The sequence below is a fragment of the Dasypus novemcinctus genome, chromosome 5 (assembly GCF_030445035.2).
Source record: "Dasypus novemcinctus isolate mDasNov1 chromosome 5, mDasNov1.1.hap2, whole genome shotgun sequence".
In the NCBI taxonomy this organism is placed as follows: Eukaryota; Metazoa; Chordata; class Mammalia; order Cingulata; family Dasypodidae; genus Dasypus; species Dasypus novemcinctus.
Genome location: NC_080677.1, coordinates 89,490,765 through 89,511,203, shown reverse-complemented (window position 1 = coordinate 89,511,203; position 20,439 = coordinate 89,490,765).

Sequence of the window (20,439 nt, the reverse complement as noted above, 5' to 3'; positions counted from 1 at the left end):
TATATCTTTTATCCTTTTAGCCATATTTTCTTTCAAGTTCTTTGAATTGGTTTAGGAGATTCATCTGATTATCATTTGGGCAATCTCTTCCTGTTTCCTAGTATGGCTTGTAATTTTTTGCTGATGTCTAGGCATCTAACTGTGTTGGTGAATTTACTCTCATGGCCAATTTCTCTCTCTTGACCATTGTTTTTTTTTTTCATAGCTTTTCTTTGATATTTGGTTCAGCTTATTCCAATTCTTTATAATTGCCCAGCCTAAATTATCAAAATCAGGCCAGGTACTCACTAACGGGATGCAGATTTTCTCCCACGAGTTAGGCTTACAAGAGACCTAAAAACAGTTTTTCTCTGTGCATTTTCCAAACCAGCCAGCAGATGGTGCTCTTGGCACAACTTTCCATGGAGAAGTTTCTTTCATTCTCCATTTTCCTGTGTTTTGGTCTGGCCAGGGACAAGATTTAAAGCATGCTCTGCTGGCCAATTTCACTGAAAAGAAGCCCCTCCCCCCTGACTCCCTCTCCCTTTTCCCTTGAAACAGCTGACAGAGAGGAAGACATCTGTTCCCCTTTCAGTAGGCTGCAGTGAGCAATGAATTTTATCCCAGCTTAATATCTTAGGGGTGGGGTTTGGGGAGCCCTACCCAGCTGCTGCAGAGGTTTGATAACTCACATTTATTGTTTTGGCACCTTTGTATCTTTGTCCTTCATCTTTCTGGGAGTTGTGTAGCACTGCCCTGGTCTGCTGATGCCTAAAGCTCTTCCCTCAGACAGCTTTTGGCCCTATCTCTGCTGTTTTTGTGAGTTGAGCCCTGCCTGCCTACTCCAATGCCATCTTCCTAGAACTCCTCCAGTAAAGAATGCTAACCATGGTTAGGTTTCTATTTCAGAAAGTTTACTATGGCAGTAAATTGAGAGATTAGCTGTAATGGACACAGGAGTAGGAGACCAGTTAAGAACAGCAGGCAAAGGAGTGGAAAGTGACACCTTCATCTGCATAGAAAACTGGATAGATGGCTGTGCATCTGGTTAAAAATAGAAAGACACAAGGAAGAACAATTTCCCTTTTTGAAAAGTAGAAAATGAAGAGAAAGGCCAGGTTTATTTGAGATATTTCCAGTTTCAAAGGTTGCACAGAACATTGATTGGGCTATGAGATAGAAAGGGGGGTCAGAAGCTCAGAGAAATTATGTACTAGAGATAGATCATGGACATCAACACCACATGAGTATTAATGTCATTAGTCATGGAAACCTCCCCTCTTAATAGGCCCATGCTACATTGGATGCTCTGTTTTAGGTTTTACCAATGATAAGAATCATCTGATATGTTCATTAAAAAAAACTTTACTGAGATGTGGAGGCATTTTCAGGACTTGGAATTGTCCTGGGTGGTGCTGCAGGGACAGTTACTGGACATTGTATGTCCTCTCATGGCCCACTGGATGGAATGTGGGAGAGTGTGGGCTATGATGTGGACCACTGACCATGAGGTGCAGCGGTGCTCAGAGATGTATTCACCAAATGCAATGAAAGTCTCATGATGATGGAGGAGATTGTTGTTATGGAGGGAGGAGTGGGGGGAGGGGGTTGGGGGGACCTCATATTTTTTGAATGTAACATTAAAAAAATAAAGACAAAAAAGTTTAAAAAAAAATAAAAAATAAAGTCACTTAAAAAAAAGAAACTTTATAGACAGGAAAGAAAGGGAAAAGGAGAGGGGAGGGGAGGAGAAGGGAATAGTGTTTTCCCAGACTGAGTAAATCAGGATCTCCAGGAAAAAGCCTGTTTATCTTATTTTTTTTAATTAACACACTCAAATGATTCCTACCAGATAGAATTCATGATGTGCTAGTCTAGTTTAGTGGCATTTGTTGAATACCTACTATGTGCTAGGCTTTGTGCAATACAATCTCTATGCCTCATGATAATATAATAAAATGGGTTTTATTTTCTTCATTTTACAATGAAGAAACTGACATCCATGTTCTTGCTTAATGACTCAAGGCTAATGAGAGAGAATACCAACTCCAACAGAATCCAATGTCTAAAATCTTTACATTAAAATTGATCCTGGTCTGTTTTATGTTGAAGAATGCCCAGTGTGGTATATGAGTGTTATTTTCTCTTAGCAAATACTCTATTTATAAAATATATTATAAATATAATTTAAACTGTAGAGAAAATGAAAAAAAAATATCTATATATATCTGCTATCACCAGGTCATCTTTAGTGTTAGTTCTGCTCTACTAAGCTGGAACTTAGATCTTCAGGTGCTTAGCTTCATACCCGTTAGACATTATCTGCTACTTTTGTATTTTATTCATCTCTTTTCCTCTCTTCTCTTTCCTGAGAATATAAACCACTACCCACTGAATCCTGGCCAACATTCAACCAAAGAATACTGAGCTAAAGGATGATGATAAGGAGGCAGGCTACTAAAACAGGAATGGAAAGGAAGCAAAATAGCAGTGATATCTCAATTTAGAACCATGTCATATTATGGCTAATTATGTGTAAAGCACCTAAATTGAAATTGAAAATAACTGATTAAGCTATATTTCAAAGTTAAATACTTTTTTGCTATGTTAGTCTTCTGTTCAGCAGGTACAAATACATTTTCCTAACAGGTATCCTGTTAAAAATTAGGCAATTAATGATCCTAGTATCCTCATCCAAAATAATATACTCTGAAGTGTCTTGTGGTTCTATAATTTGTAAAGATGAGGTCATTTTTACTTTCCTTTTCTTCCTAAAGGTTATAATATAGCAAGTCACTCTGGGCAATGACCATCAATAAATCAAAACTTATTAAAGGCTCTTAGGTTGCAACATCGTACAGAATGTTGTGCAATGGTAGTTTAAAGAAACCAAAGATAATAATACCTGGCAGGTTTCAAAATAGATGAGATAAGACAATCCAAGCAGAGGTTCTGGAAGCATACAGGAAGCTCAAGAACTTGGTGGAGATAAAGTTAAATAAGTCTTTTGACATCCACGTAGAGAGAAAATGGAAGAGTACCATGAATGGGCAATATCAAAGGCAAAGGATTTCTATGCTACATACTCTGAAGCCTGTTTATAGCCACTACCTCAGGGTTACCATAAATTCAGTTCCTCTTTGTTTATGTTTGTCTCATCTATCCTTAACAAGTTAGTACTTTATTAAGCATTTGTTATGCAAACCTCTTTATATTCATTATTCCTGTGAGGTTAGTCCTATCACCACTACCAATTCACATATCATGTTAATTTAGGAAATTATTGATCATGAGGTTCAGTCAACTGTGTAGAATCACACAGCTAATAAGTGACAGCTGAGAGTCAGAGCTAAGTCAATCTGATTCCAAGGCCTAGGCTCATAACCTTTATACCACACAGTCTCTCTTTGAACACATTGTCTTAATATTAGGAAAAAGAGATATGTATGTCCCTTAAACTGTTAACCTCTTTCTCTGTCTTAAGTCTTTAATAAAGAAGGTATTAGAAACTATTACTCCTTTAACTTCCATTAATTATATATATATATTTTTCTAAATCATTTCTATATCTAATTCTTTTCTTTTGTATTTTCTCTATCTTCTCTTTTTTGTTTAGGGCAAAATCAAGAAGTTAATAGAATTTTTCAGTAACCTTGGTCAATGTAGGCCAGTTTGATTAAACAATACTGGAATTGTATTTGCTTGGTGAGAAAGACACAGAAATCTCTGGGTTAGCTTTCTACATTGATCAAAATATCCATTCAACTATGAAATCTTTATTTTTTGATTCAATTATGGATATTAAAAAAGCTATTTAACCCCCAAATCAGGGTGGTAGCTTTTAACAGTTAAAAATATTTTCCTTCTCTTTGAAAATTGAAAATATTCTTAGAATACCTGTTATACTACAAGATTGGTAGCTTTTAACAGTTAAAAATATTTTCCTTCTCTTTGAAAATTGAAAATATTCTTAGAATATCTATTATACTACAAGATTGACTAATTGGCACCAAAATTAAACATCTTTAGAAAAGAATTTGAAAGGGATCACAAAAAGTATTATTTATATTTAAGTTACTCATATCTTTTTTTAAAAGGCATCTTCTGCATTTCAATTCTTACAGTGCAATTTTAACTTTGTGATGTATTTTTATATTAATTTAAATACACTCTTGTAACACACGCTCAAAGCTTAAATAAAGCAGCTGTCTGAAATTGAAATCCAGTGATAAGTAACTGAGTACCATCATTATCACTACAGCCATTTTGCCCTTAGTGGAAATTAAAACTCCTTTATTCATTGAGTATTGTGTAATGGCCTGTGTTCGGACAAAACATGGTACTGAAGGTGGCTACATGTAACACTCATTTTGGCTGGTAATCCTATTTATATGGTACAATATACAATCTTAACCTGTTGTCCTATTATGTGCCCCCAACTACCTTTTCTGTTTATGGAGACCAATGTCTAGAAAGTCTGTCCCATTTTAAATATAAACCTTCCAACTGTCTGGCCATAACAACTCAAGTGTTGCAATATTTGTCATAAACCATCCCTTGACTTGCCTGCACTTTACTTTTTTTACTGTCTACTTGGCTTCTGTTCTTTGACTTCCCATCTGCCCCTATCCTTCTAATTGCCATCATGATTAGTCAACATTTCTGCTTCAGAATCAGTGGTTACTATCCTTTTGGAAGTTTTTTTCTATTTAAGAATCAAATGACTCCCTTTTTGGGAGACAATTCTGCATAGCTTCCTGTATTTCTGAAAGCCTCGTGAGAAGAAAACCTTACTGCCTTTATTCCAGGCTGTCTTCCCAAGGATATTTAAGAGAGAACAGTTTTGAAAGATTATTAGTTTCACCCTCCAGAGCAAAGAACAAGCCTGCTTACAGTGCATGCTTTGTATCCACTACAAAAAAATTGGGTTCCCGCAGTTCAGTTTCCTTTCCTGTAATGCAATACATTGCATCTGTAAGTGTCAACTGGTCTTCTTTGCATTGCCCTGTGGGATTGCCCCCTGACTACTGCTATTGCTGTGAATAATAAACTGTTCTTTGTCTTTGACTGACTCAATAGTTGCATGTCCTCTGCCAGCTTCTGGGAAACTGTGGCAGTCTAACTAGTCAGCTTGCAAGTAGAGTAAATTCTCAGACTCTATAATTCTTGATATTAATTTCCATAAAAATGCATGTATGTTTGCATACACTTCTGTATTCCAAATTGATAAATGATATGCTATATTGTTGTAGCAGTTGTGAGAGGTTCAATTATTTGCGTATAGAAAGGCCTGGACTCAGGAATGATTTTGAGAAGGGAAAATGATTTATTGATGGCTGACGGGACTTGGGAACTTTCTGTTTCAAACCTGAACCCCAAACAAGAATTTTGAGTTCCTTTTATACAGAGGAAGGGCTAAATCATTCTTTGTTTCAGTGCTCAATAGGTTTGAATTAGCATTTATATCTTCCACAACCTAGATAAGCTTTTAGCATGGACTTCATACATTCTAGATAAGCTTTTAGCACATTTGGTTTGCATTTTCCCTGAATATTTAAAATGTATAGAGTTTGCATTGATAAACTGTTTCCTGGGACTGGAGTCATTGCTATGGTTACCAAAGGGCAGGGCTGCGGCCTCTCACCATCTCACACCCACAAGTCAGGACAGACAGCTTAAGTTAAGGTTATCTCCGAAGAGACAAAGAGCCTCCCACCCAGAGCCCACATCATTTTCCCCCCTTATGCCAAAGCTTAACTTGCTAAGATTTGGCATAATTATTGTTGGAGCTATGAGGTGGGTGGCTGTTTGTTGTTTTGATTGACTGCTTTACTTATCAATTTTTAGTGTAGTATCCAGGACTTCGTTTTTAGAAGTTTAGAAGTTTTCATTCTGGACAGCAGAATCCTGGGGTGGGGGCCCCCCCACAGTCATCCTGGGGCCACTGGCGCTTACGTGAATTTTCAGTCAGGCTCCAGATGCATCTATTAATTTTGTTTTACTCTTAAAGAGTTTATACCTTTAATCTTAAAGGGGTGCTGAAGGGAGATGATCTCTTTTCTGTAACTGCTTCCTGCTAGCCATGGGCTGTAGTCATTGCCTAACAGTGTAAAACTCTTATTTTAAGTGGAGGAAGTTAGATCTGGCATTCTGTATGAAGCTGGATGAAGTTCATGTGGTTAATAAGATGTTCATTCTGAAAAAAACAACCTTAATTAAAATTTTGGAATACCTGTTTTTAAAAGAGGACTTTGGATTACAGAAGTGGACAAGGTTAGGTGCTTATGAAGATGGCACCACTTTTTAAAAGGTAGTGGGAACAGTATATATATATATATATATATATATATATATATATATATATATAATATTTCTCTAAGTTATTTTCAGAGAGAAATTGCAATAGATACTTAGCTTTGTTTTGAAGATGGATTTTAGGCTGTTTAATAATTGGCACTCATGTGTTCTGTTAGATGCTCCTGGTGAACTGGCAACTTTTGGACAGTTGATTTCATTCAGGATTAGTGCACTAAGATTTTCTTAGTTTTTAGCTGTGAGAATGGATCAGAACTACAGAATAAAGTTTTTTACATTTTTGTTTTAATTGTACAATTTCTGGTAATATTGACTGTTTAATAGGTGCATTATTAGCAAGCAAGCCTCATTTTTGCTACACAGTAGAGTACAGTAGAATAGTAATTTGGCTGAACTTGGCTAAGATCGTTGCCTTACTTTATAGACATGTTTATTAACTATTTAGAAAATAAAGTTACCGGGAATTTAACATGTTTAATATACTTTTGTACCTGATCCAGAATAGAAAAGATAACATTATAATAATTAGGCATATATTTAGTACAGGATAAAAGTACAACACTTTAATATTAATTACTGTATTAGGATTTTGAGTTGCAATTAATAGTTTTAAATTTCAGGATTGTAATACTTTACATGTTATCTCTCCATGGGAGCAGGCCATAATGCCAATTGTGTTTAAGTTTTACTTACAGTATCCTGGTATCATGGCTCCACTTAACATGTTTTTCACAGTGAGCAAGTCACAGCATTATTGATCCTAGAGAGAGTTTTTAGTATTCTACCAGCCTGGTGCATAGTGCTCTCTGGCACTATGGAACAGTGCCAGTCTGGAGGCGATATCCATTGTACACTTGGCTGTACTGAGTCATCATTGGCTGCTGCAGGAGTTTGAAACTGCAACATAGTTTCTAGTGACTTCAGGAGCAGAACCAAAGGCTGATATAGCAAATATTTCTAATTGAGGCGTCAGTGACCAGCCTAGCTAATAACACACATGGAGAGGCAACCTGTAATGTATTCAAGGCCTGGTTTGAATGCACAAAAGAGTTTGACAATGTTAAAGTTTATTCTTTGTTTTCTTTTTTTTTTTTTTTTTTTTTTTTTAATTTTTTTATTTTTTATTGAATTTGTAATAATATTACATTAAAAATATATATGTGAGGTCCCATTCAACCCCACCCCCCCCACCCCCCCTCTCCCCCCCCCCCAACAACACTCGTTCCCATCATCATGACACATCCATTGGATTTGGTAAGTACATCTTTGGGCACCTCTGCACCTCATATACATTGGTTCACATCATGGCCCATACTCTCCTCTATTCCATCATGTAGGCCCTGTGAGGATTTACAATGTCCGGTGATTACCTCTGAAGCACCATCCAGGGCAGCTCCATGTCCCGAAGACGCCTCCACCTCTCATCTCTTCCTGCCTTTCCCCATACCCTTTGTCCATTATGTCCACTTTTCCCAATCCAATGCCACCTCTTCTATGTGGACACTGGATTGGTTGTGTCCATTGCACCTTTATGTCAAGAGGAGGCTCAGATTCCACCTGGATGCTGGATGCAATCCTCCCATTTTCAGTTGTAATCACTCTAGGCTCCATGGTGTGGTGGTTGTCCTTCTTCACCTCCATCTTAGCTGAGTGTGGTAAGTCCAATAAATCAGATTGTAGGTGCTGGAGTCTGTTGAGGCTCAGGATCTGGCTATCACATTGTCAGTCCAGAGATTCAAATCCCCTAAATATATCTTAAACCCCAACATTAACTGCACCTCCAGCACATTAGCATGAAAGTCTTATGAAGGGAGATCCCATCTGAATCCAGATTCATCACACATAAACACCATTTCCAAAGAGGGGCCATCTGCCCTGGTAGTTAACCCCATCGGCCACGACCATAACTCCCATGGGTCTCTTTAGCCCTCAAAGGAACCAATATCTGGGGGTTGTATCTGCTTTATCTGTCTCTCTGACTCTGCTCAGTTGTGCATGAGGGCAAACCTTCTGCCAGCCTCCAGACTCTTTTTTAGAAACTCGTAGCCATATAAACTCATTTCTCCTTTCCATTTCCCCCTTACTTTAGGTCAAACAGCATTTTAAAGTCATGGTATTTTATGTAGACATGGATATTCTGCTGATCCGCATTGAACCTTCCATATAAGGTCATTTTCCAGTTGCATCATCAGTTGGTAGTTGATAGTGGTCCCTCGTTGCCAGGGAGGCTCATCCCCGGGTGTCATGTCCCACGCTGGGGGGAAGGCATTGCATTTACATGCTGAGTTTGGCTTCGAGACTGGCCACATTTGAGTAACATGAAGGCTGACAGAAGGGAATTCCCAGGCACAAAGTTGCTCTAGGCCTTGTTATTATTTTGGGTTTATCAGCTCACAAGCATAGTCATTAGTATCAGGGGCTCACTGTTGAACCCTCACTCCCTCCCGGTCCCCACCACTGTACCTGGGAGACTGTCGCTGCTCCCCTAGGGACCACGACAGAGCACCACTGGCCGGGAACCCAGTACCCCCCCTACTGTGGTTTTTAATTGTTGCCACTATGAGTATATCCAAACATTACCATGCACCCTGGACATATGTTCTGTACAGCTCCCTGTCAGTCATATATCATCTGTCATTGGTATCCCATACCAGTATCCCTCCATTGCCATTGTTGAAACACTCTGTGATCCAGAACTCCCCGAAATTTGAAGCCCAATATAATGTCATGGTCCCTTACTAGGGAATGGCATATAGCGATGAGTTTAAAGGATAGATAAAGAACTTGGATAAAGTTAGATAAAGAACTTAGATAAAGAATGTTGACTTGAAAAAATTCCACATCCTATTTCCCCCCCCCCCCCCTAATTATTCAGCTTTTCTTCACAGGAGTCCTAGACCACAGCAATGTATATATATAATATACAGCACTCCCACACATCCACCAGAAAACCTTTTCCCTTCCACAGTGATACTCTTACGCCCTATTCATATCATATTTACTTAAAGTGATGTACAGAGTCTGAGACATTAGCTTTCTAACAAGGTGACATCTGTATTTACATTATGGTGCATACTTTAGGATACACAGTTCTTTACATTTTTAGTTATCCTATGTTTTACATTATGGTTTACATTATCAGTCTGTCATCTCCTATATGTTATGGTGTAATATTACATGTTTTATATCCATCCTAGTGTACTCTCAAGAAACTCCTCTCTTACCCCCCATTTACTTTGGTTCCACACATTTAACGTCCATTTTCCCTTCCACCTTAGTGCCCTCAGTGATAGCCAACCTCCGTTTCCTGAGGAGCCACTTCCAGAGATAGATGGAATAGTGTTCAGGGCCTAACTTGCTCAACTGCCCCAATGCCCTGGGAGCCACCCTTTCTCTCGAGGGATACAGTTCCCTCTATTGGATGGCATTAGTCCTCCCCAGGATGTGGGTCCACCCCCACTCTCACTACTTGGGTTTCTACCCCATGGTGTCACCCACTCTGGCAGAATGAGCATTTAGACATTCCCCAGGAGCCCGTCCTGCATCAGACCCTCCCCTCCGAGCATTCTAAACAGGTAACCCTCTTTATTATATTTTGATATGATTTTCTCGGCATTTTACTCTCCACCAACACCTGACCCTCTCCTGGTTCGTATGCTACCCCTCCCTCCCCCCACTTTTGGGCAACGTTACCCACCCGTCCCTCCCCAGCCACCCTCAAACCCGCAAAGCCCCAAGCAAAGGCAACCCCTTGCCCCCCTTTTATCTCTTCTTTGTGTTCATACTTACCACCATCTCGTCTTAAATTCCACCCCTGCAGACATCGGCTCATATCCTTCCTCCACCCTCCGATTTCCTGCAAGCCTATCGTTCAGTCTCTTGCTATCTAGGGCAGCTTGTTTATTTCATATCATTGAGGTCATGTAGTATTTGTCCTTCAATGTCTGGGTTGCTTCACTCAACATAAGGTTCTCAAGATTCATCCATGTTATCACATGTGTTTGTAGTGTGTTTGTTCTTACAGCCGAGTAGTATTCCATTGTGTGTATATACCACATTTTATTGATCCACTCATCTGTTGATGGGCATTTGGGTTGATTCCAACTTTTGGCAATAGTGAACAATGCTGCTATGAACATTGGTGTACATATATTGGTTTGTGTTCTTGTTTTCAGTTCTGCTGGGTATATTCCCAGCAGTGGTATTGCTGGGTCATATGGCAAATCTATGGCTAGTTGTTTGAGAAACCGCCATACTGTTCTCCAGAATGGTTGGATCCTTCTGCATTCCCACCAGCAGTGGATGAGTGTTCCCCTTCCTTCACATCCTCTCCAGCACTTGTATTCTTCTGTTTTTTTCATAGCTGCCAATCTTATGGGTGTAAGATGGTATCTCATTGTGGTTTTGATTTGCATTTCCCTGATAGCTAGAGATTTGGAGCATTTTTTCATGTGCTTTCTTGCCATTTGTATTTCTTCTTCGGAGAAGTGTCTGTTTAAGTCTTTTTCCCATTTTTTAAATGGATTGTTTATCTTTTTATTTTCAAGATGTAGGAGTTCTTTATATATGCAAGTTATAAGTTTCTTATCAGATATATGATTGCCAAATATTTTCTCCCACTGTGTGGGCTCCCTTTTTACTTTCTTGACAAACTCCTTTGAGGTGCAGAAGGCTTTAATTTTGAGGAAGTCCCATTTATCTATTAGTTCTTTTGCTGCTCGTGCTTTTGGTGAGATATTCATAAATCCATTACCTATTACAAGGTCCTGTAGATGTTTCCCTACACAGCTTTCTAAGGTTTTTATGGTCTTGGCTCTTATATTTAGGTCTTTGATCCATCTTGAGTTGATCTTTGTATAAGGTGTGAGATGGTAATCCTCTTTCATTCTTCTACATATGGCTATCCAGTTCTCCAGACACCATTTGTTGAATAGGCCACTCTCTCCCAGTTGAGAGGGTTTGGTGGCTTTATCGAATATTATGTGGTTGTATATGTGAGGTTCTATATCAGAGCTTTCAATTCGATTCCATTGGTCTATATGTCTCTCCTTATGCCAATACCATGCTGTTTTCACCACCGTAGCTTTATAGTATGTTTTGAAGTCAGGTAGTGTGATTCCTCCAATTTCGTTTTTCTTTTTCAGTATGTCTTTGGCTATTCGGGGTCTCTTTCCTTTCCAAATAAATTTCATAGTTAGTTTTTCTAGTTCCTTAAAGAAGGCTGCATTGATTTTTATTGGGATTGCATTGAATGTGTAGATCAATTTTGGTAGGATAGACATCTTAATAATGTTCAGTCTTCCTATCCATGAACAAGGAATAGTCTTCCATTTATTTAGGTCTTCTTTGATTTCCTTGAACAATCTTGTATAGTTCTCAGTGTATAAGTTCTTTACCTCTTTAGTTAAATTTATTCCTAAGTATTTGATTTTTTTATTTACTATTGTGAATGGTATTTGTTTCTTGATTTCCTCCTGATCTTGCTCATTATTGGTGTACAGAAATGCTACTGATTTTTGCGCATTGATCTTATAACCTGCGACTTTACTAAACTCATTTATGAGTTCTAGAATCTTCGTTGTAGATCTCTCAGGGTTTTCTATGTATAGGATCATGTCATCTGCAAATAATGAAATTTTGACTTCTTCCTTTCCAATTTGAATGCCTTTTATTTCTGGTTCTTGCCTCAGTGCTCGAGCAAGTACTTCTAAGACAATGTTAAATAGGAGCGGCGACAGTGGGCATCCTTGTCTTGTTCCTGAGTTTAGAGGGAAGGAGTCTAGGATTTCTCCATTGTAAACAATATTGGCTTTAGGTTTTTCATATATACTCTTTATCATGTTCAAAAAATTTCCTTGTATTCCAATCATTTGGAGTGTTTTTATCAAGAAAGGGTGCTGTATTTTGTCAAATGCTTTTTCTGCATCAATAGATATAATCATGTGATTTTTTTCCTTCAATCTGTTTATATGGTGTATTACGTTGATTGATTTTCTTATGTTGAACCATCCTTGCATACCTGGGATGAATCCCACTTGGTCGTGGTGTATAATTCGTTTAATGTGTTGTTGAATACGATTAGCAAGTATTTTGTTAAGTATTTTTGCGTCTAGGTTCATTAGAGAAATTGGTCTGTAATTTTCCTTTCTTGTGATGTCTTTGTTTGGCTTTGGTACTAGGGTAATGTTGGCATCATAGAAGGAGTTGGGTAATGTTCTTTCTGTTTCGATGGTTTGGAATAGTTTCAGCAGGATTGGTGTCAGTTCTTTCCGGAATGTTTTATAGAATTCACCTGTGAAGCCATCTGGCCCTGGGCTCTTCTTAGTTGGGAGATTTTTAATAACTGATTCTATCTCTCTGCTTGTGATTGGTTTGTTAAGATCATCAATTTCTTCTTTTGTCAATATGGGCTGTTTATGTGTTTCTAGGAATTTGTCCATTTCCTCTAGATTGTCATTTTTGTTGGAATATAGTTTTTCAAAATATCCTCTTATGATAGTCTTTATTTCTGTGGGGTCAGTGGTGATATCGCCTTTCTCATTTCTTATTTTGTGTATTTGCATCTTCTCTCTTTTTTTCTTTGTTAGTGTTGCTAAAGGTTTGTCAATTTTGTTAATCTTCTCAAAAAACCAGCTCTTGGTCTTGTTTATCTGTTCAAGTGCTTTCTTATTTTCTATTTCATTTAGTTCTGCTCTTATCTTTGTTATTTCCTTCCTTCTTCTTCCTGTTGGGTTACTTTGTTGTTGTTTTTCTAATTCCTTCAAATGTGCAGTTAGTTCTTCAATTTTTGCTCTTTCTTCTTTTTTGATATATGAATTTATGGCTATAAACTTCCCTCTCAGTACTGCTTTTGCTGCATCCCATAAATTTTGGTATGTTGTGTTATCATTATCATTTGTTTCAAGGTAGTCATTGATTTCTTTTGAGATTTCCTCTTTGACCCACTGTTTTTCTAAGAGTGTGTTGTTTAATTTCCAAATCGTGGTGTGAAATCTGGGCTTCTTTCCCTTGCAAATCTCCAGCTTGACTCCACTGTGGTCAGAGATAATGTTTTGTATGATTTCAATCTTTCTGAATTCGTTCAGCCTTTCTTTGTGGCCTAGCATATGATCTATCTTGGAGAATGATCCATGTGCGCTTGAGAAAAATGTATATCCTGCTGTGTTTGGGTGTAGCGATCTATATATGTCTATTAGATCGAGCTCCTCTAATATACTATTCAGATGTTTTGTGTCTTTGGTGATTCTCTTTTGAGATGTTCTGTCCAGAATTGATAGTGGTGTATTAAAATCCCCCACTATAATTGTAGATGTATCTATTCTTTCACTTAGTTTTTCCAGCGTTTGCCTGACGTATTTAGAGGCACCCTTGTTAGGGGCATAGATATTTATGATTGTTCGATCTTCTTGACAGATTTTCCCTTTGACTAAAATGTAGTATCCTTCTTTGTCTCTCACAATTGTTTCACATTTAAAGTCTATTTTGTCTGATATTAATATAGCTACTCCTGCCTTTTTTTGGTTATTGTTAGCTTGTATGATTGTTTTCCAGCCTTTCACTTTCAATCTCCATGCGTCTCTGGGTCTAAGATGTGTCTCTTGTAGACAGCATATGGATGGGTCATATTTCCTTATCCAGTGTCCCAGTCTGAATCTTTTGATAGGTGAGTTTAATCCATTGACATTCAGTGTTATTACTATCAAGGAATTATTTGTGTTAGCCATATTTTGATTGGATTTGTGTTTGTCATATTTTGTTTGTATATTTTTTTTTGTCTTTTTTGTTGTTGTTGTTGGTCTTATACTCTCCTCCAACTTTGCCTTTCCTGTTTTTTCCTTTCTTCCTGCAGAACTCCCTTTAGAATTTCTTGAAGGGGAGGTTTCTTGTTGGTATACTCTTTCAGTTTCTGTTTGTCTGCGAATATTTTGAACTCTCCATCATGTTTGAATGCTAGTTTAGCTGGATAGAGTATTCTTGGTTGGAAATTTTTTTCCTTTAGTACCTTGACTATATCATACCACTGTCTTCTTGCCTCCATGGTTTCAGAAGAAAAATCAGCACTTAATCTAATTGAGCTTCCCTTGTATGTGATGGTTTTCTTTTCTCTTGCTGCTTTTAGGATCTTCTCTTTGTCTTGAGCATTGGATAATTTGACAAGTATATGTCTTGGGGTGGGCCTGTTGGGGTTTATGACTTGTGGAGTGCGCTGTGCTTCTTGGATATGTACATCTGTCTCTTTCAGTAGATTTGGGAAGTTTTCAGTCATTATTTCCTGCAACACTCTTTCTGACCCCTTTCCCTTCTCTTCGCCTTCTGGAATGCCTATAATACGTATGTTTGAGCGTTTTGCATTGTCATTCAGGTCCCTAAATCCTAATTGGATTTTTTCTATCTTCTTATTGACCCCTTCTACTATCTGTTTGATTTCTGATGTACTGTCTTCCACATCACTAATTCTCTGCTCTGTCTCTTCTAGTCTGCTGATATTTGCTGCAAGTGTATTTTTGATTTCTTGAACTGTGGTGTTCATTCCCATCATATCTGTTATGTTTTTGCGTATGTCTGCAATTTCCCCTCCAAGTGATGTCTTCATGTTGTTAACCTCTTTCATTACTGCATCAATTTTGTCGGTGATAAATGTTCTGAGATCTTTCATTGCTTGTGCCAAGTTTTGCTCCCCTTCGTGATTATTGGTTTGTTGATTGGATTCAGCCATGTTTTCCTGATTATTGGTTTGGTTCGTAGATTTTTGTTGCTTTCTGGTCATCTCTTTATTTTGACGAATTTAATCAGTTCCTTAGCTTCTTTGTCTGCTCTTGGAGGTTAATTAGTTGTTATTTTTGCACAGGTGTTATATCTTCTCTTTGTCACTTTTATCTTCTTATTCTAGTTACTTGTTGTTGGTTAAGTTCACTTTAGAGGAAAGTATTAGTGTTGGGGAAAGGCAATTGTGTAAGCAAGGGAAAAGTGTAAAGTTGTATTGGTGATGTATGTTAATAAAGCAGGAATATGAGATCTGGAAGGATGGAGGTTAGATTCATGTAGATTGTATAGAGTTATAGCTGTAGGTAGAGTACCTTTTATGAAGTTGATGACTGAATTTGGGAGGAATATGGTATGAACTACACAGCTATTGTTTTCATGAGAGAGGGAAAAAGAAAAGAAAGGTAATAGTTTCAAGAGTGGATAATAGACAGAAAACAGAACAAAGGTATTAGAAATTAAGAGTTAGACACTTTGTGGATCGAAGAACGGGAGGTGGGGGGTGGAATATAGGAGAGACAGTAGATGATAGTGGATATCAAGATGCAGGGGAAGGGGGATAGTGTAGGTAGCCTAAATCAGTTCACACAGAAATGAGGCAGTGGAGGATGGGAAAACCCAGCAAATGTGAGGTGTTCCCTGTAGCACCTATTGTATACTTGAATTAAAGTAAAAATAAGTGGAAGATGAGGGACAAGAGGGAAAGAGAAAACCGAAAAAAAACAAACAAACAAAAAAAAAAACAAACTAATTATAATAGAGAAAAAAGAAAGGCAAGAAGAAATGAAGAAAGAAAAAGGGGATGGGCAAACGGTGGGGAACGGACAGGGAGAAGAGAGATACAGGTACACACGTGTCACAATTGCAACACTATCTAAAACAACAACTTCCCCCCGCTTTGCCCTAAAACCCCCCCGTCTGTCTGCCCAAATGGGTCTGCAAGCACCTCCCTTCCCACAAACCCCCAATAGGCCGCCCAGGGCCCACGAACTCCCCAGTACTGCAGATGCTAAAAAAAAAAAAAAAAAAAAAAAAAAAAAAAATTTAAGTAAAATTAAAAAAACAAACAAACAAACAAACAAACAAACAAAAAAAAAAAAAAACAAAAAAAAACAGAAACCCCTCCGCAGGCCCGGCTCCGCCCGCCGCGGAGGCTTGGACCGGCTCTGCCCGGCTCCTCACGCCGCCTTGGCCTGGCCTGGCTCCGCCCAGCTCCGCTCGCTACAGCGGCCCAGCCGGCTCCGGCATCCACCTCCCGCCACCGCGGCCTGGACCGGCCCTGCCCAGCTCCGTACCCGCCGCGGCCTGACCCAGGCCCGCCCGGCTCCAAACGCTACCGCGGCCCACAGCCGGGGCCTGAACCGGCCCCGCCCGGCTCCAAGCGCTACCGCGGCCCGCCGCCGGGGCCTGCACCGGCCCCGCCCGGCTCCAAGCGCTACCGCGGCCCGCCGCCGGGGCCTGCACCGGCCCCGCCCGGCTCCAAGCGCTACCGCGGCCCGCCGCCGGGGCCTGCACCGGCCCCGCCCGGCTCCAAGCGCTACCGCGGCCCGCCGCCGGGGCCTGCACCGGCCCCGCCCGGCTCCAAGCGCTACCGCGGCCCGCCGCCGGGGCCTGCACCGGCCCCGCCCGGCTCCAAGCGCTACCGCGGCCCGCCGCCGGGGCCTGCACCGGCCCCGCCCGGCTCCAAGCGCTACCGCGGCCCGCCGCCGGGGCCTGCACCGGCCCCGCCCGGCTCCAAGCGCTACCGCGGCCCGCCCCCGGGGCCTGCACCGGCCCCGCCCGGCTCCAAGCGCTACCGCGGCCCGCCCCCGGGGCCTGCACCGGCCCCGCCCGGCTCCAAGCGCTACCGCGGCCCGCCGCCCGGGCCTGCACCGGCCCCGCCCGGCTCCAAGCGCTACCGCGGCCCGCCGCCGGGGCCTGCACCGGCCCCGCCCGGCTCCAAACGCTACCGCGGCCCGGCCCGGCCTGGCTCAGCCCCACCGAGCGGGGCTAGATGCCTCGTCTCCGCCTACCCAAGAAGGGAATCCTCTGCAGGTAGCTGGGATCTCCGTGTATATTTCACAGACGAATCCTCTCTGTTACCTTCCCTCCAAATCGATGTCCAGACACCTCCGGACCAGCAAAAATCCCGAAACAATCCGGTCCCAAAGAGTCTCCAACGCCACCCAGCCGATTCCCTGCAGAAGACTCTAACAGGGATGTTCACTCAGCCGCCATCTTGCCCCCTCCCTCTTTGTTTTCATATATATTTTAAACAATTTAATGCAATACATCATATATCAAATGACTGTTTATTAGTACAATTTTACCATGAAGTTAATAGTAGGTATTTTACTATAGTAGTAGATAGGAAAAAAACTATTTTTCATTGTAAAATGAAAACAGAAGATTCCCAATAGAATCAAGATAACTTTTATTACCATTTATGTAAATATGCACCTTGCGGTGGCCTTCAGACAGGTTTTATTATCACAAAGTTATTCTCTGCCACCAATACTAATCCAAGTTTTAGTTAATAATGACTTCTAGAACTTAAACTATTTAAATGTTTTCAATTTGGAAGATGTTTTACAAATTCTTTGTAATTGACTACAACCACATTGACTAGTTACTTTACGTTTAAATAAACTTATTAAATTACAATTACTAACCAAAGAAATTTACTTTATTTATTTAAGAGAGCATATCTACAATCTTTTTTCTTTAGCTTAATTTCATTAATGTAAACTTACAATTTTTATTACTCTAAAGATTTTGTACATATAATGTTAATTTATTTAATGGATATTTTATAAACTAAGGGAGATTACACCCAAGCTAAATAAAATTGAAACCATTATAGTTTACGCAAGGAATGTTCTCTTTTTTTCCTTACAGGAAGCTAAAAACTTCTTTTCTTTGTTTAAGTTATGAAAATGAATAATTTTTAAAAGCATACTGACTACCAGGTTTTAAAACACATTACACAATTACTTAATTTGTTTAATCATAATCCAGGAAAGTTCTCTTCATAGTTTTAATGGACTTACTGAAATTTGTCAACAGAGCCACTAATTACCCTTATTTTATGGCTGTCAAAAGGTTTAAACTGGGAAATTACAGGGCAAACTGATTCTTAATTCTCTAGCCTAGTAGATAGGTTTAATCTGCCACACCTAGTCTTGCCCTCAAAGCTCTTTCAAAGAGGAGACCTTTTCCCAATAGTTCCTATAATTAGATTTCTATTTGACTTTTCCATTCTGCTTAGTTTAATTTGGACTCCAGGAATATTATTCACATATATAACTGCATATTTAATTTTTAGCAATTTGAATAGAGCTCTTTTAAGTATTTTCATTTGTTAATTTGATATTATCATCCTGATGTATGAAGACATACACCGAGCAAATGGGCAGACACAAATAGAGTTAGACACAGAAAAACAACTCATTGATGTTACTTATAATTTGCATTATTTTATATACTGTTTAGCTTAATTTGGGTTCCAGAAATATATATTACTTATATAACTGCATATTTAACCTCAACAATTTGAGCAAATAGGCAGACATGAATAGTTTGACATAAAAACATAAAAACAATAGTTACTTAAAACTTCCTTTTTTTTTTTTTACAAAATAAGTGTGACTGCAAAACATTTCAAAGACTCCTGAAACTTTTTCTTAATTTACACTATGACTGTGCAGTTTGGCACAAGAATTTTGTTTCTTAACTAATGGCTTGTAAACAAAATGTTCCCAATGCTTTAGCACCTTTTTTGTTTGTTTGTTTCAAGACCTTGTATTTTACTTTGAATTTAGTAGAATTTTGATAAGCAACAAGATTAATTCTATGTATATTTACTGAAGCTATTTGAAGCTTCAGGGAGACTGGTTTCTCTCATGAATTGCCACTTTTAGGAACACTTGACAGTCAAGGCAGGAGACTTCCTTTTTTTTCCCCCCAGTCCTTGGGAGATAATAAAACTCCAGTGGTCATTTAACTCCAAGCACTAAGAATTTCACCAGGCAGCAATTTAGTTTACACTTGGATTCATGAGCGAAAGCAGGATTACTAATACCAGTAGGACAGAAGACAGGGATGTCCCCAAGTTTGCTTTTTCCTGGACTATAGGGGCAGAAGCTGTCATGAAATAACCATAGGCAAAAGGAAGGGGTGAGGCTAGGTTTGAAGTAACCATAAACGAAGGTAAGGTTAGTTTAGAATTTACACTTACAATAATAGTTTTCAGGCTAAATTCACCCGGTTATTTCAATTAACTCTTAATTACAGTTTTTATTAATTTTTTTAGCCTTAAGGTGAATTGGATACCTTTATTAATTAAACTACAAGAATTTTACTAGTAACAATCTTGTGAAGGTATGCTTTTTCCTAGTACCAGAACAAATTCTCATTTGTGAGTTAAGCATTTAATTCACCAGCAAGCGAGTATTGGCATTTAAAGATTCATTTTAAACTACATTTTTACCTTTTTACCATGAATTCTTAGGCACCAGCAAAGGACAAAAGCCAAACACAGATTTCAAAGTGGCATTTCATTCTTTTTTTTTTTTTTCTTTTCCCTCTGTAGTCTCACAACCCTGAAGTTCCCAGCCAGAACATTGAAAAGGCTATAGAGGTCTATTGTTTCAAGCGATAGCCTCCTTTCTTCAGACAAGTTTACAGTTCTAAAACATTTCAAAGTATTTCTACAGTCTTACAGAGAGAGAGAGATTCCAAAAAGTAAAGAACCTGGGCAGAATGCAAATGTATTTTGGCTTTTGACACCCTAGGGAGGGAACTTTACTGCATTTATTTTGATTCTGCTTTTCATTCCCTTTACTTTCCCCCTTCCAGGCAGTCAGGTGCACAACAATCAAATAGGAATGAGGCTTATGAATAGAAGGTGTGGACTCACTGGAAAAGGGCAAGCCACTCTCCCCTTTCCAGCTTTCTGCCAAAGTGGGCCACCCTGACTGGGGCAGCCCCAACAAACCAGGGTGTGTGGTGCAGACACAGACGGCCTTCAAGCCCCGGCAAAGGGGCAGACCAGAGATGAGGCAGCAGACCATTTGCAAACATCCAGACTCTGCAAACATCCAGACTCCTCAGTTTTGTCCCATAATCAATTCACCCTCTTGCCAATGGCAAGGGAGGGTTCCAGCTCAATTAAATTCCACTACTTGACATAACCACACAACCTCCAACACCAGCATTGAGCTGACACAGACAGAAGCACAAAGGTCACTAATCTGACCCAAAAGTTCTATATATATGTTTTTTCAGCATGGCTGCCCCCGCAGCCATCACAAATCTTAGAGAGAACACTTAACATTAACATCTGGTATAAAGTGAATTCATTCACAATTCAGTACCATAACAAAAGATTCCAGCTAGACCTTT